Source organism: Dermochelys coriacea, chromosome 1 (genome assembly GCF_009764565.3).
Source record: "Dermochelys coriacea isolate rDerCor1 chromosome 1, rDerCor1.pri.v4, whole genome shotgun sequence".
Lineage (NCBI taxonomy): Eukaryota > Metazoa > Chordata > Testudines > Dermochelyidae > Dermochelys > Dermochelys coriacea.
In genome coordinates this window covers 174,259,252-174,274,029 of record NC_050068.2, presented here as the reverse complement: position 1 = coordinate 174,274,029, position 14,778 = coordinate 174,259,252, and the positions used below count along the sequence as shown (strand labels likewise).

Here is a 14,778-nt window from a genome sequence, read left to right as displayed (position 1 = left end):
TAAAGAAATAAAACATTTATTAAGGATATTGACAACAATTTTACATCAGGGAGAGAAAAGTTTATCTTCTTTAAGACATTTGTAGGTGGTCAATAAATCATTTAATCTACTTTAATTTATTTTAACAATAATGCTTAACCAACATGGGGATATGGTTAAGCCTTCTATTGACAAGTAGTAAGCCCTCTCATTAAACTTAATCCATTGTACTGCAAATGTCACTCCCCCAAGCATTCCTTCAAATCAATATCTTTTACTCTCTGTTACCCTGTCAGATAAGATACAGTCTGCATATGCAGTATTGACTCCAATTCTAGTAGAAGATAATAGTGCCCATGTTGAACTCCTTAAGTACCTTATTGTATAATGAAAATTCCCAATGTGACTGAGTCAATTTTGAAAAGCAAAATAATCATGGAAAATGTACATAGTGTTTTATGAGACATTTTCTCTCAGTTATTCATCCCCAGATGTATAGCACACTTTTGTATGAGAAATACAAAGAAGATCCTTTGTTGAGGTCTTTTTAGTTTAGCACGTAAACAGATTTTTACTAGAAGCTACCATGATGAAAGAGTTAGGGAGATAAGGTTTTTGTTAAGCTTAGCAAAGTACTTCTTTGAAAAAGCCGTTAAAAATAAACCAACAGCTACTTGCTTCATTTTCCTCTTGAAGGGTCTCTAATAATCCAATTGTTTTTTGGAAAAGGATTGCAGCATACCACATAGAAAAGATACTGTAGAGAGAAATATTACAATATTTTTGGAATAAATCTTTAATATGTAAAAAATGACGCAAAAATGAATAAAACTTTTCTTTCTTTAAGCGTTAATAGTTTAACAAAGTATAACAATAGTATAACAAACAAACAAATAGTTTAACAATAGTATAACAAAGAACATTGTTTAAAAAACAAAAGGGATTCAACTTAAATAATATTAAGGTTTTTATTTCCATGTAAATGTTCTAAGGAAAGTGAATGCATTAAAGTGAAACCATTGACACAACAGTGTGATTAGGATTCATCATTTATTTAAAAATAAATTACATTATTTTGAGAGATGAGAAAGGGGGGATATATATATATATATATATATATATATATATATATATATCACATTGAAAAAAGTGCAGAAGTAAATTATTTCTGTTTGTACTTATCCTGCATTCTTTGGGCATCCAAAATCTCCATTGAAATCAGCAGGAAGTTTGGTAGGACAAAGAGTGCAGTTTCAGAAGAGTAAATGCTGAAAGATCAGTGTTGCAAACAGTATCAGGCATAGTGCTGGCTAACATGAGCAGACCCACAGGAGAGCTTCCAAAGAACTACCCAGGAAAGTTTATATTATTATTTACATCATAGTAGCAACCCAGAGGCTCCAGCTGAGACCAAGGCTCCCATTGGACTAAGCACTCGACAGAGTTAAGAGAGAGCATCTGTTCTGAAGAGCTGACCATTTAAATAAGACACATAAAGGATGGGAAAACCAAAAGGCAGAAAGGTAAAGTGACTTCACACAACAGATCAGTGGTGAAGCCAGGATTAGAACCTAGGTCCCTTCACTCTCAGCCCAATGCCCTACCCCCTCAGTCACATTGCCTCTCTTGGAAGCACTATGGGCGTGTTCCAATTTATCAGTGAGAATCTCTAATAAAACATGTACTTTTCAAGGTTTATGATCATGGCAAATAAGGCTAATTTGGGGTCCTGTTTAGGGGGTACTGGCATGTATGGGGCTGGTGAACAGCCAGCTAGGTGAGAAGGCTTCTCCAACCTTGCTCTGACCACATACAGTGTTCAGCTCTGATGAGCACCATACATAGGAAGTTGGCTGCACAGCTTCCTAAAGTGTTCCTTCCATTTAAATTCAGCAGTGGGTGGGGGGGAGGGGGGGAAGGGTGTGGGAGGAAGGCTGAAAATCTGCACTGCAAATGAATTTGGGGGGAGAATGAGATGGAAGAAAAGCAGTAGCAGCAGGAGTGAGCTGATTCAATATAATCAACTCTGAGTTTCCACTTCTTTATCCAGCCAAGACCTCCTGTTTGTGGGATTTTGCAGATTACATTCTCCCCTACCCAGTGTGTGTGTGTGGGGGGGGGGGGGGCGGAGGGCTGTGGAGTTTCATCTATCAGGTCACATTCTCATGATCATCTGCACTGCCACATCCCATGGCCTATGGATAAAATTATTTCCCTCCTCAGAGCCCATGATCAATATCACAATCCATCTTCTGCCTTTACTCACACCCCAGTGCAGCCTCTGCAGCGTTCAGACCGTCTGTCCAGTCTCACCTCTATTAGTCCTCTGACATTCCCAGCATTTCCTCCACTCACTCCTTTCACACACACACACCTTGCCACCACTAATTCTCTGTCCACAATCAAGCCATTTTCAACTTTTGTTCTCTAACTTCTCAGTCAGCTATTTCTCTACCCACACCCATACCTCTCCAAGGCTTCCCATTCAGTCATTGTCCTTCCCCCACCCAATTCAATTTTTTCCCCTCTTAGCTTCCTCAAATCAATTCTCTGTCCTCCAAACCATTCTCCCCCTATCCTCTTCCATGGCAGAAGGTGAGAGAAGCTAATTCAGGGCAAAAAAAATGTTGCCAGTGTTTACAGACACTGGAGACAAAATGGAAGGCCTGAATCAAGAGAAGAGATATTGTCCTCCTTGCACAAAAGAAGCACTTCTATTTGAGCTATTCAACTGCAGGATGATAAAATGAACTATAAGCTATTTGATGAAGATAGGCAAAAAAATGGCAAGAGGGGAGTCTTTAAAGGTCTCAAAGTAAAAGTACAGATGAGTTCCATCAGCATAAAAGTGATAGTGACAGTAAAGTTAGTTGTCTGAGACCAAGAACACAAAACAGTTCATTGTTGAGAATTGAGCCCTATGGGAATCATGACAAAAGGAAACCAGATGTCAGCATAAGTATGGTGTTGATCCAGGAGGATGGAAAGATCTACAGTGTCAAAGGCTGCACATAAATTACAGACTAAGAATGTGCTTTTATCAGCAGAAAGGAAGAAGTCATTAACTATACAGAAAGGAGTGCCATGAATACAAGCAAAAAAGGATAAAATTCATATTGATAATGACAGGTGATAGTGCTATGCTAAATGTGATTGGAAAAATGAGAGAAACTTTCTTGAACATATCACTAAAAAGGGAAGGCTGAGAGAGAATTTGGGAGTTAGAGTAATCAACAGTAATGAGAGAAATGTTTTACGTTTTGTAAATCAGAATGTTCTTATTGCAGGGGGATTTTTTTTTGTTTTGTTTCCTTTACAGGGCCAAATACAAAGGACTGAAATGTAGGTAAGTTCCTTGCTTCCCCCCCCCCCCCAGTTGCAGATAAAGAAGAAAAAAAGCCCACTGGTTCAGAGATAGCTGGAATAAAACTCAATACACTTTCTATTTATTTTCTACGAGTATATGGCTTCCATTACTATAGTATCTGAGCATGTCACAATCTATTGTATTTATCCTTGCAATAACCCTGTGAGACAGGGAAGTGTTATTATTCTTATTTTATAGACAGGGAAGTAAGACAAAGAGAGGCAAAGAGAATAGCCTACAGCAGAGCAAGGACCTAAACCCTGGTCTCCTGAGTCCTAGATTAAAGTTAAAGTCTCTAGGAATTATTTTATGTTTTAGGTGTAAACAATCGGACTTTGAGGATTAGCTAGTTCAGTTTTCTCTAGTTCATTATTGACTTTTCAAAGACAAAAGATAAACCTGGTTGTAATTCATAACCCATCTGACCAAATCTCTTTCCGAGAATTGTTTAGTTTTATGCCATGTCACTTATCACTACTATGACTTCTAGTTGCAAAATTTTGGAAACAAAAGATAATTTTTCAAACACTGAAATAGAGTCAAGTTACACTAAACAAAAATGGCAAAGGGTAATGAATGCAAATATTTTTATCCTAATTGAATTTAAAAAAAAGTCATGAAAAAGCCTCTTCATTTTATTTTAAAAATGAATAATGAATTTTGGTGGTGGGATGGGGGTAAATTAAAAGTGTTCAATAACCAATACATTGATTTCCAACTTCAGCCTCCCATATTTACATGGCCCAGTGGAGGTAAGCAGTTAATTCAGCAATGCAGGAAATATATGAAAATATGTCTCTCAATTCCAGCTCATCTATGTTCAAAGACTACACTCATTACTGAACTTACAGAATGCCCTTCACAATAGATCATACATATTAACACTATTGTGTATCTGTTGTATGTGATATTCCTTCCTGCAATTGCTTACCTATTTTTTAGGAATCCTAACACATACTGATTTTCCTCAATATTTACAGGCAATTAGCTCTGGATCTTGTGTTCCCATAGTATTTAACCCCCCCCCACCCCCCTTACAGACTGAGGATGAAAGCAAACTGCCTATAAACTGAAAGCAAATTTTATTGCCTTGAGACTTAATTCGATATTAACAAGTACAAAGTGGATCCAGTCAATTGAACACTGAAGGGTCCGTTTACATGACTAGTTAATCAATACATATATAGCTCTAAAAATATTCACCGATAGAACAGGCAACATAAATCTATTTATACTTAATGTATGATGTTCTATGGGATAAATTAAGAACCACACCTTGCACTTTGCAGGCAAAAAGTTCACCCCCCCTTTCCCCAAAACCTCTATCTTTCATAGCATGGAGAGTTTTAAAAGTGAAGAGAAAGTGCATAACAAGATTAATGGGCAATCACTATAAATCATGTTTAAGAGTGAGGAGAATAGCAAATACTCAAAGGACTAAACAGAATTCTTGCGGAATAAATATCTGATTATTATTTGCTGTGGTAGACCAGCTATATAAAACATGATTAGGTCTGATTCTCTATTGATGTATTGTAGGCTGAGGGAAAGCTAATGCTATAGTTAGCCTGGGCCTGCCTGCCTTTCTTTTCTCATCTTCTAAGCTGCAGTGTAGCATAGCCTTTAGCCAATATAGTAACTCCCTACTGAGCACGCATTAAACTGAACAGATGAATGGCAGCATTTTAAAGGAGATTTGATAACCTAGACATGCTTGTGGGTTTTAAAGAGGCCACATCAGATAAAAAGAACTAGTGGACACTTGAGAGCTGACATATTCTTCTAAAAAAGAAAAGGATTTTGAGAAATCAATTGGGCCACAGAGAATAGTCTAAAAAAGATCAAATAGGGTAAAAGTGTTTTCCATTTCATTGAAGAAACATGTTTAGCAGAAACAGACTCAGTTGGTAAGACAGATATGTAGTATTTGTATGGCATTCTTTTTATATAGAAATAAATGTTCTATACCTAATACAGTGGTTCTAAAAGAAATAATGACTTGGTGATTCACCTTAGAACTGCAGATGGTCAATTCAATCCAAGCTTCAAATCCTAAAAATAAAATTAGTGCATTTAACATTTTCACAAGATCAAAAGAAAGTTAATACAATCTTTGTAATATATGCATAGTAGGATAATTTTTATCCTAGACTTAGAAATGATGGCAACTGCATAAGAAAGGGCACTAAATTCCTTTAGTACTCAAAATTTAACATCGTAATTTGCAGATTTTGAGTGCCATTTGGAAAATGTGGCACAACATTTGACATGGCCCCTATGACATAAGATCTTATATAATGTGGAAGTTGTTTCCTTAAGAAATTCATTTTCTTTTCTTTCCCCACTTTGTTTCTGTTGTCCTTTAGCTCCCTATCTCCACCTTTCATCTCCTTTTCATTGAATTTGATTCCCAAAGGCATCTAAAGATTTTGATTATTATACTTGAGATTGATTCTTGCAGTCTTTTGGCTTTCTCACTCAAGTGAATAGGACCTGCTGGGCAATATTTTTTTTTAAAGCCAATAAACAGTTTGGTGTCAACTGAAACTGTTTGCCAAATAGTTTCAACCCCCAAACAAGTGTTTCTCTAATGTTGAAACAAAGTATTTTGTTTCGATCCAACTCAAAAAAAAAAGTTTTGGAGTTTTCAAGGCATTTTGTCAAAGTGCCTTGGAAAGGAGGATTAGATTAACAAAACAGGAAGGCGAAGGAGAGTCTGGTGCTGTCATTGCCTCCCCTGTAAGCTTCAGCCCAGTGGTTAGGGCACTCTTCTGGAATGTGGGAGACTTCGGTTCCATTCCCCCCCTTGGCCTGTAGTGGAAAAGGGATTGAACTTGGGTCTCCCAGGTGAGTTCTTTAACCACTGGGCTAAGGCTATTAGGGGAGGCACCTTCACTACCTCCTCCCGTTTTGTGAACCTAGACTTCCTTTCCAAGACATTTTGATAAGATATCTTGAAACCAAATATAACATTCATTCAGTCAGATGGAGACAGTGTTTCATTGTGACCCAACCGGATGTGGGGTGTTTTTTTTTTTTTTTTTAAAAAACAGCAAATCAAAAAGCGTTTGGTCCAATCTAAAAAGCAAGCTTTTTTTTTTTTTTCAGAATTCCCAACAAACTGAAAAAAAATATTTTTCACCCAGCTCTACTTCTGACAATGTAAATGGTTGACAAGAGGGACTGTTGTTGTATCCACCTAGGTGCAGATAGCTACCCCAGTTTGTATTTGTAAGTTTGTTCCTAGGTGGTTCCTGTAGTCTGAGTCCAGAAACTACAGTTCCCAGGATAGGAAAGGGGGAGGAGAGATAGGAGAAAGAGGAAAAGGAAAGGAAGAATGTGAGCTCTGTGAAAGAATGAGGGGAATTGCTGTTATCAAGCTTCACAAATCTTCTTCAAAATAAAATGGCAATGAGCATGTAAGAACCATAGAGAAAGAAAAAACTGACTTACCCAAGGGCCTCATGATTCCTGCTGCTGCGACCTGCTGCTGCTGCTCCTCCTAGGGAAATTCCATAAGCCTAAATAAAGCCTGCTGCTAGCTACAACTTCAGCTTGCTGAGGAGAGACATTTTTCCAGATGGCTTGTTCCTCTGAAGTTCTGAGTACCTCAAGTGCAGCACAAACAGTTTTACAGGGCCAGTCGGCAATTTCTGTGACCAGCATTTATTCGCTACCTTTCTTCCTCAAGTTATCAGACATCTCCAGCTTGCTTCCACACTTACTAGAATGATGCAAGTTCTTTCTCTGCTTCTCTTCATGAATACCCCAAGAGATACTCTGCTCACATGGGAGCAATGAAAGTCTTACTTCAGCAGCTATATGCTTGCTATAGAAACTTCTACTTACACTCCAGAAAAGCAGAAAACCTTACTGCTTCATTGCCTTGGTTCTGAAGGGCAACAATTCAAGAATCTCCCCAGTTACCTACTTACCGCAAGATGTGACTCCATATCATGCCCTCTGATCCCTGATATGATTATTTTAATTAATCCTATATTAAATATTGTTGCTGAATGCCTCAAGTTCTATTTCTAAGTTCAGGTGCCTCACAAACCTGTTGAAATCTACACAGCTGTATTGCACGAGTTTAGCGCAACCTGTGAATTTGCAAATTTCACAAGTGAAATGATCAGCGATCAAATTGTCATGAAAATGACCAGTTCCAAGATTTGTGAACAACTCTTCATGAAAAGGTGCTCTTATCTTGGAGAAAACCAAACAAACCATCCAACAAATGAAATGTGACAGGAGGTCACCACACCACTCCACACTGCCAAGTGCAAGTCAATGGCAATGAAATGAGGATGTTAGCAGATTCTGGTTTGCCTTACACTCTAATTCCCAACTAACTCTACATTGTGGTATTGGCCAGCTCCCAATCTGAGTTGCACCCTCCAGACATATACCCCAGAGGGTATGGTGGATCTCCCATCCCCATCAATGGCTATTTTACAGCTACCCTCAAGGCCATAATGCCCAAGAGGAAAAAAAAATCTATTTTTCCCAAAAGGGAGTTTCTGTTTTAGGATGGGCTCAAAGGGATCTTCAGATGACATTAAATCTGAATAGTACAGAATCTGACCTGAAAACTGAGGATAGGCTATAACCAGGAATCAACTCTGACTTTTCAGAAGTTTTCACTTATACCACAGGTGCTTCCAAAAAAGAGTTCAAGCACAACATCCGGCTTTAAACAAAACAAAAAAAACCCCAAACTACACAACACAATGTGATGCCTGTACAGCATAAAGTGTAAGAGACACCAATTGCACTGAGGCAACAGCTCAAGGAGGAGATTCTGAAACTATGCAAAGCAGATATTGAACCAGCGGATTCATCAGAATGGATTTCTGATCCATTTTGCCAGGATGCCTAATGGTGCTATCCACACATGTGGACTTGAGAGATCTAAACTCTGACATTACTATGGATTGACATCCTCTAACCAACATCAGCAAAATGTTACTCACCTTAAGGGATGCAAGAGAGTCTTTAAGACCCTTGATTTATCCTCAACTTACCACCAGATCCCCTCAATGGAAGAATCCCACAAGATGTATCTGACACAACTGGAATATGTTTTATGCTCCATATGCCATGTAACATATCTATGTAAAGGTTATCATCTACTGAATCAATTCAGCCTATTTCTGTGCCTATATCATTTTCTGTATTTGAAGTTATGAATATTGGCTGCGTACTTGTTTGATTTTAAGTAGGTTTTAGTGAAGCATTTGGTCAGCTTCCTGAGAAAAGACTATTTTCAATAAGTGCCCAATCAAGAAGTCCAATCAAGAAACAATGAACTTGGAGTCAAGAATCCACATCTGGGTTTTCTGAGGAATGTGGCTTGGCTGGTAAGGAGCTCAGTCATGCATGGACCTGTGACTTGCCCAGGTGACTCCAAAATTCCATTTTGTAGCTGGACTTTGCAAAGGAGAGAGGAGGGATTCTCCACCCACAGGAGAAAGTGACCCCTCCATTTTGTCTTCAGCTGGCTGAAGAGAGAGCCTCTCCACACCTAAAGATACCTGAAAGAAACTGGAACAAAGGACAGTAACTACAGGGGGTGTGAGTGATTGCTGGACCCAGACTAAAAGGAGATTAATCTGTAAAAGAAAGCTTACTGGAACTGGTGAGGTTTTTATCTGTATTCAGTTTTATTACCGTACTAAACATAGACTTGCGTATTTTATTTTATTTTGCTTGGTAATTCACTTTGTTCTGTCTTATTACTTGGAACCACTTAAATCCTACTTTCTGTATTTAATAAAATCACTCTTTACTTATTAATTAACCCATAGTATGTATTAATACCTGGAGGTGGGGGGCAAACAGCTGTGCAGATCTCTCTGTCAGTGTTATAGAGGGCGAAAAATTTATGAGTTTACACTTTATAAGCTTTATACAGAGTAAAACGGATTTATTTAGGGTTTGGACCCCATTGGGAGTTGGGCATCTGAGTGTCAAGGACAGGAACACTTCTTAAGTTGCTTTCAATTAAGCCTACAGCTGTTAGGGGACGTGGTCCAGACCTGGGTCTGGATTTGCAGCAGGCTAGCGGGTCTGGCTCAAACCAGGCAGGGCACTGAAGTCCTAAGCGGACAGGGCAGGAAAGCAGGAGCAGAAGTAGTCTTGGCACATCAGGTAGCAACTCCCAGGGGGTTTCTGTGATCCAACCCATGACAGTGGGGCAGAACTTAGAACAAGATAAAACATGCAATTTCCAACAGCCTGGCTTTTAGCCCTCTTGATTCTGAGAAACAACAATGATCACAATAGATGCTGGTGATGTTTTGACTTGGCTAAAAAATGGATGAGAACTCACTATTACATTTGCTTCCGGAACCCTGACGAATCCAGAAAAATCCTATTCTATCATTAAGAAAGAAGCTATAGCATATTTCTGGGCATAAGACACTTCAGAACTGAGCTGTGGGATAGGTGATTTAACTTAAGATCTGATCACAAACCTGTTCAGCTTTATTCTCTACATGAGGTTCAGGACAAGCAGCACCAGGAATTGCCAAATGGGCCACCAAACTAATGGACTTTGATTTCCATATGTTGCATCTTTCAGGTACCAAGAACACCACTACAGATTGTCTGCCTTCCCTGCCCATACCTTATCATAAGGGTGCAAGAGAGAAAGATGAAGAAATTGTCATTGCACAAATCTCTGCTACAAATCAAAGAATGATCAGTTTTAAATTAGGGAACAGCTATGAAATAAGAGAAGGTATTTCAGTATCTAAAGACATATAGTCAACAGATGATATGAGAAGACTATGACACCAGAACACTTGCAACCACGCACACAAGTTTCACATGAGCTGTCCCTTGTAAATGAAGGGATTTGAGAATTGACCATCTGGTTGCGACTACACTTCTGAGAGAATTCACCTGGCATACGGAAGGACATCTGGGGATGATCTAACCAAAAGACTACTGCAACAAGACTTCTGGTGGCTAGGGATGGACGAGCAGGTTAAGGAAATAATCAAGAATGATATGGCTTGTGTTAGAAATGAAAACTCACAGAAAACATTCAGCACCCCTCTCAAACCAGTTGACTATCCCAACTGTCCATGGGAGAAACTTGCTCTTGACATAACATGACCATTTGAAGATGAGCCAGTTACACTAAAGTTTGGCATAGTAATAGCAAACTATTATTCAAAGTAGCCGGAAGTTATATTCAGTGGGAAGGTTTTCACTGAAATAGACAATGATTCAGTTAATGTAAATCAGTCTTCACTGAAGAAGGATTTTTCAATAAATTGGTAACTGACAATTAAAAGCAATTGACCCCTGCTGAAATGTAACACTACCTCAGTAGCAATGGTATCAAAACACAAAATGGTTTCTTTATACAATCCAAGAACTAATGGTCTGGTTGAGAAAACAGACTAGACTAGTGAAAGAAAGTTTGCAAATTACCACTTTGCAAGTGAGACCATGGGGGGGGGGGAACTTTACATGAAATGCTGTTTGCTTTCATGACCATTCCACACTAAACTACAGGAGTATCATCTTTTGAACTGTTAAGACAACAGAGTTAATATAGGACCTGTGAAGGGCTCACACATTGTCATTTTTCAGCCAGACCTTTTGATGAAACTATTTGTGAATGTGTTAAGAGCAAACAGGAGAAATACAGACAGTATGTAGATTCTCCAAGTTTCTAATTGGAGATTTTGTTTGTGTGAAACTGCCATACAGAGTCAAAAAGGGACGTTCAAGGTATTCATGTCCTTTGCAGATAACAGAAATCTGAGGAGATTCTGCTGTATTAATATCTGGAAAGAAATGGAACGTTTCAATATTGTCTGTAGCTAATCAGCCAGTAGCTGAAGAAGAGAATGTGTTTTTTCACCTTGGACCAGAGAACATTGATGACACCTATAGTGATGATGACCAGTCTATACTGCTAGGAATTGCTTCACCACCTACTCTTGTTTGTTCATCATCACTATTAGTGATATTGATGTTCACTGGTTCAATCTATAGAAGTAGGAATTGCTCCACCACCTAGTCAGGTTCCTGCCTCTTCAGGTATTAGGAGAGGTGAGAGACAAAGGAGACTTAATAAAAGATTGGAAGAATTTGTTACCAGACTCAAGTGGCAGTTTGGAACTGACTGTTTAAAGTTTTATTTTGGTTGTTCTAAAAGGAAAGGGTGTGTTCAATCTAGATAGGCACTGATAGAAACACAAACTGGGATAGCTAAGTTTGTTCCTAGGAGGTTACTACAGCTTTGAGTCCATGAATTACAATTCTCAGGGTGCACCAGTGGAGGGGGGAGGAGAGAAAGAAAGAATATGAGCTCTGTGAAAGAGTGAGGGGAATAACCCTTAACTTTGCTGTTATCAGTCTTCCCAGGTCTTCCTCAAAAGAGGCTCAGATACAAAAAACCGTCACCCTTGTGGTTACAACAGCAACAACCCACTTTAAAATTTCAGTGCCATACAATTAATTGACAGAATATGGCATATTGCTGACAGAGAAAAGGACAACTAGCTAAATGCTAAAGGAAGTTTTGTACTTGTAGGGTCTAAATATCAAAAATAGTATAATTTAACAGTCATCTCCGTTTAAAACTCTATTCTGCATGAAATGTACATATTAAACATTCATAAAAGGGAAACAAATCAATTCTGGGATGTAAAGCTTCCTAACTTTTTGGAAATCATGATACAGTCAGTTTGTGAAACCAGAAATGGGCTTCAATGATTTCAGGGAACTCCTCTTGAGCCTTTTCTGCATAAGAAACTGTGAGGATATCAAATAGCTCTGTAGAGTTACAGACATTACGTGGTACCAACTGAGCTCCTTAGATCACTGGTTCTCAACCAGGGGTCCAGGACCCCCTAGGGGGTGTCCAAAAAGGGCCAGCATTAGACTCACTGGGGCCCAGGCAGAAAGCTAAAATCGCACCACATGGTGCTGAAGCCCAGGTCCCTGAGCCCTGTCACTCAGGGCTAAAGCTGAAGCCTGAGCAATGTAGCTTCGTGGGGGCCCCTGTGGAATGGAGCCCCAGGCAATTGCCCTGCTTGCTCCCCCCTAATGCCAACCCTGGCTTTTATATGCAGAAAACCAGTTATTGTGGCACAAGTGGGCCATGGAGTTTTTATAGCGTGTGTGTGTGGGGGGGAGGGGCTCAGAAAGGAAAAGGTTGAGAACCTCTATCTTAGATCAGAACATTTCTATATCCCACTTGTGAAGGGAAGCACATCTCTCTGCATGATGCAACTGCTGTGTGGAACAACACTGCCTTGATTGCAGCTGGGGAAGAGAATACATGAAAAAGAAACAGAAGGAAAAAGTTGTACTTTTAAAATCCTTTTCACTCTTTGCAATACATAGCACCTCATGTCTTTTTTAGTTCAAAAAGTAAAAACAAAACAAAAAAAATTACAACATAGACATTCCTGCCAGTAACTCAGGAAAAAGTAATCTTTTAAAACAATTCTTGAAAGAATTTATGGATTTAGAACTTTATAATATGTGGCTCTTACAAATATTTGCCCCAGTAGGTATTTTATAAAGCAAGTGAACAAGACTATAAAAGAAGTTTGGATTCTTTCTCTCTCTTTTAAGATCAAATGTTTATCGAATGATACATGGAAAGAGTCAATAGTGAGGAATACTGTAGGCAGTAAACAAAGAGAACCAGACATGAAATATTGATTTTAAAACCTTTGAACATATTTCATAATCCTTCTGGAAACTTTAATTTGTGCTTTTTACAAGAAATTATTTAGGTTAAATAAGCACTTATTTTATTCTAACTGTGCTTCAGCATCAGTGAGCCAAACAAACATTTATACAGCATATTTAATCTGCGAGGAAATTTCCACTTATTCTGGACCACCTTGGTGCTTTTACCCTTGACTTTCGGAACATCCTCTGGAACTTTGAGAACAGCTGTATGGACTGTCCTTGTAGGGGCAAAGCTTTCCACAAGAGAAGCACCAAAAAAAGAGATGATAGGAGGGCTCCCCAGCTAGCAAGCCAGAATCTTTAGCCAGGTTCCAAGTATTAAAAAGGGATGGAAAAGTGGTGTTCAGGGTGGCTCTGCAGACCATGTGCAAGGGATCCAAAAAAAGTCTGTGGCCTATGTCTAAAATTCCCAAAGGGATCCACTCCTCTATTTGAAATTTTTTAGGGACTTGCAAATGAAAAACAGGTTGAAAAACACTGGGCTAGAATAAAAATCTTTATAATCACTATTATACAACAATCCCGTGTACCTACATGACTAGCACATAGCTTCACTGTGCCTGTACAGTAGAACCTTATTTTTATCAACTAACTGGGAACTGGGGAGTTCATAAAATGGGAAAGTTAATAAAATTGTATGTCTCAAAGTTCCAGAATATATGGTGTAAATTAATTGTTCAATATAGTGTACATAACAAATGGCAATACATCTATGCAGCACTCCTGATTTTTCTTTGGTTGAGATAACTGTATCTCGTATTGGCCACCAAATCTCTCAGTCTTTTCAACTATGAACAGCAACTAACATTAGCTGAAGGACTGAAGTCACAGACAGCAGCAGAAAGATGGCTTCAACAGCAGCAAAGTGGTTAATATACCTGGTCCTGCAGAGGATCAGTGTTCATACAATCACGTGTGCTGCATCCAGAACAGCAGTTTCCAAAATGACATTCACTGCTACACTAGTCAATCAGCCTTTACACTGAAGCACCATGATTAGAGCTATCACTTTTGGGGGTATTATGACAACATAATTAGGCTATACATGCCTAATTGTGAATGAGCAGTTAGATGTAGGCTTAAAGTGATCCTGAGGACTGGTGACAACTCTCTCAGCATATCTCCAAATACTGTACTCAAAATTATAAAAAACTTTCAGTTAGCAGATGCAGACAAATACACAGCTGTAAAATCACTACAAGATATTAAAAATAAGAATCTATTGAAACTTGCTGGAGATAGGTAGAAACAAATAAGGAGGCCTCCAAGCATATATACTGTGCATAGAGTAAAAGCAGCAGAATTAGTAATTTCAGTCTTTGTATTAAGCCATGTAAAAACACTATTTGATTTTTTTAAAATACACTGAAAAAGGGAAAGTAGTTCAAATAATATGGTTCCTTTAAAGGGGATTTCCATTCTGTTCACACTGCACCATAAATGGAGCTGGTGTTTCTATAGCACCTAGCACAATGGGGTTCTGTTCCTTTACTAGGACTCCTAGGTGCTACGATAATACAAATAATAAACAACATCACCATGGTGATTATCCATTTAAACCAACTTCAATGACTCTGAAGTTTCAGAGCCTATGGCGCTCATACCACCACTTACTATTTACAAGAAGATATACTGATCAGTATTTAGCCCCCTACTTTAAAGTATATGAGAGAGATAAAGGTTACTTATCTGCGGTTATAAAAAGT

The 14,778-nt window shown here is 38.6% G+C and overlaps 1 long non-coding RNA gene across 1 annotated transcript in view; it reads right to left on the bottom strand.

The window, feature by feature from the left end:
- The window catches only part of LOC119847275, a 35,226-nt gene extending 28,345 nt beyond the window's left edge, over positions 1–6,881 (bottom strand). The window contains exons 1-2 of the long non-coding RNA XR_005290081.1: positions 6,800–6,881; positions 5,358–5,398 (exon numbers count right to left, since the gene is read on the bottom strand). This is a non-coding gene — a long non-coding RNA (uncharacterized LOC119847275). The remainder of the gene's footprint in view (positions 1–5,357; positions 5,399–6,799) is intronic.
- Positions 6,882–14,778: the final 7,897 nt, after the last annotated feature.